Below are 3,212 nucleotides of genomic sequence, written 5' to 3'. Positions count from 1 at the left end.
TTCTGTGTCTGTGTTAATTGGTTTCCCTTTTCTTTGTTGAAGAGGGTCTGTGCAATCCTTCTGCCTAGTCCGCCATCTTGCCCCGCCTCTCCTTCAGCAAAATTTTACTTGTGTGTGATATTAATGATATTGTTCGATACTTTCCACAATGTGTTACATCACCATTCCTTTGAATGGGCACAAATAGGGATCACTTAAAGTAATTTGGCCAGGTAGCTGTCTTCAAAATTTCTTGGTATAGATGAGTAAGCACCTCCAATGCTCCATCCATTTGTTGAAATACCTCAATGCGTATTCCATCAATTCCTGGAGCTTTGTTTTTCGTCCATTCCTTCATTGCAGCTTGGACATCTTTTAGTACCATTGGTTGTTGTTTATATGCTACCTCCTGAAATAGTTGAACATCAATCATTTCTTTTTTAGTACGATGACTCTGTGTATTCCTTCCATCTTTTGATGCTTCCTGCATCATTCAATATTTTGCCTATAGACTCCTTCACAGTTACCACTTGTGGCTTGAATTTTTGTCTTTAGTTCTTTCAGCTTATAAATGCTGAGTGTTCTTCCTTTTTGGTTTTCTAACTCCAGGTCTTTGCACATTTCTTTATAATACTTTGCTATGTCTTCTTGAGCTTCTCTTTGAAATCTTATGTTCAACTCTTTTTTGTTTTGTCATTTCATTTGCTTTGTGGTTCACATACTTCTTAAATGTCTCAGATTTGGAGGCTGTTTAGTTTAAGCTCTGCCTGTTTGTTTCATTCCCACCTTAAAATAAGTAAGGCTTAGAAATCAGTTTTAATGTTAGTAGAAACTTGCAATCTCAGAATAACAAAATGGGAAGATTAGTCTTTTCTGCACTCCTATAACCAAAGCAATAATAATAATGTAAAAATAAATTATTGGAAGGGACGCCCCTTTATCTGGTATCCATACCCACAGAAGCACCGTCCTCTTGAACCAATTTAACAGATGTTATTCTGAAGAACAGAGTTCAAGGCCTTTTAGAAGCCGGAGTCTCCACAACCTCAGGAATTAACACTAACATTCACTGTTGATAGTTTAGGAATTTTCAACACTTTGAGTGGCTTTCAAGAGCTAATTTTACAAGTATGTGTAGCTTTAGAAGAATTTCTCCAGTTTTGTAAAAGATGTGTTGGACAATCTGCTTCTAATTCTAAAGCAATGGTGTAATATTCTTCCCTTAGGCTGAGTTAGAAACACCATCAGTTAATTCCTGCAATAGTCATAGTGGTGAAAATACTCGGTGAATATTTAATATAAGTGTCCTTGTAATCTCTTTGGAACTATATTGAAAGCAAGTGTGAGTGCATGTCTACATACCAGCCCAGACTTAAGTGTGAATAGCTTTTTTTTTTTCCAGTTCACTTTTAAATGTTACTGTGCTTTGGGTGCAAATTTACAAAGCAAATTTGTTTTACATTCAACAGTTCGTGCACATTTGGTTCCACACTGTAATTACCATCCCCGACCATAACAAACTCTCATCCCCTCCCATCCCTGTAACTGCCCCCTCCCTCTGCCCTTCTTAACTGTTCATTCCTGTCTGTCCAGCTTTCCATCTGTGAATGCTGCCTCTCTGGTGTATCATGGCTAATTGCTTCAAGAGATATATCTCTCTAGAGAAGGCAAGTGCATCGCCCTGGGGTAGGTGTTCTGCATGAAGGTCTTTCTACTGTTGGGCTGAGAGCCAATCCATGAGAGTAAGTACATTTCTAGGCCCGAAGGGTGACCGAGAGCCATAGTCTCAAGGCTTCCACCAAATCTGTCCCTCCAATAATTCTGGTCATTTTTGTGTTTTTGAATTTTGTTCCACATTCTTCCTCCCACTCTATCCAGGAACTTCAGGTTTGATCCCTTTCCAAGTGGTTGGCATTGGTAGCCGGGCACCATCTAGTTCTGGTCTTGGGGTCATGAAGGCTGAGGTCCTTGTGGTCCATCTTATCCTTGGACTAATTGTTTCTAAATGCCTTTGATTTTCTTCACTCTTTGATTCATTTGAGAGGAGACAAATAGTTGCATCTTAGATGCCGCTTGAAAGCTTTTTTAAGACCCCAGTTGTTACTTAACCAAACTACATTGTAGAACAAAATTTTTATGTACAGTGTCGTGCCAATTGAACATAGTCTACCCTGAGACTACAGTCCTGAGTTGGCAGGCCTGGTGATTCTCTCTATCAGGGTGTTTGGTTGTCTCTGAGAAGTTACTCCAACTCTGCCTTCTGTTGCTTCTGTAATGTATGTGGCTAATCTTATAGCCCAAGTGCATATGTATGAATATTTTTAGCCAAATCTATCCTTGGTCTAGGGTATATTCCTGATTGCCTACCTCCACCTGATCTCACCTGTCTGCATTTATCCATAGCCTGGTGTTTGATGTTAGTGGTAATGTAGTATTGTGCATATACTGGTATTTGCTTCTGTTGACTATATCTTATGTACACATTTCAGTTTCCTTCCTTTCCCCAGTATCGTCATGCTGGTCACAGGCTCTTTCCATACTGTGCCTCCCCTCGCAAATCAACATGTAACCCCCAACTAGTCTGCACATTTGGTTACATACTACAATTACCATCCCTGACCATAAAAAACTCCAACTAGTCCTTCCCTTAGTGAGCCTTTCCTTGATTTTCTGCTCTGGTGGCATAGTGCCTAAGGCATTTGACTGCTAACCAGAAGGCTGACGGTTCAAACTCACTGGCCACTCCTCAGAAGGAAGGTTGGGCAATCTACTTCCATAGTGATACTGCCTCAGAAATCCAAGGAGGGTTCACTATGAGTCAGATGGGATTGCAGCAGTGGGTTTGGTTTCATGGTTTAAGTGAACTTTTCCTTGACTTTTTACAATAATGGGCTCATATGTTATTTGCTCTTCTGCAATTGATTTATTTCACTCAGCATAATGTCCTCCAAGTTCATCCATGTTGTGAGATGATTTATGCATTCTTCATTATTCTTTAACATTGCATAGTATTACATTGCGTGAATGTACCATAGTTTGGTTTTCCAGTTATCTATTGATGGGCATTTAGGTTGTTTCCATCTCTTTGCTATCGGGAATTGTGCTGCAATGAACATGGGTGTGCATATGTCTGTTTGTGTCCTGTCTCTCACCTCTTTAGTATATATTCCTAGTAGTGGAATTGCTGGATCAAATGGTCTTTCTATTTTCAGTTTTTTAAGGAAATGCCATAG

The sequence above is a fragment of the Orycteropus afer genome, unplaced genomic scaffold (assembly GCF_000298275.1).
Source record: "Orycteropus afer afer isolate SDZICR_OR568_19922 unplaced genomic scaffold, OryAfe1.0 scaffold00329, whole genome shotgun sequence".
Classification (NCBI taxonomy): Eukaryota; Metazoa; Chordata; class Mammalia; order Tubulidentata; family Orycteropodidae; genus Orycteropus; species Orycteropus afer.
This window is presented reverse-complemented; position numbering follows the sequence as displayed.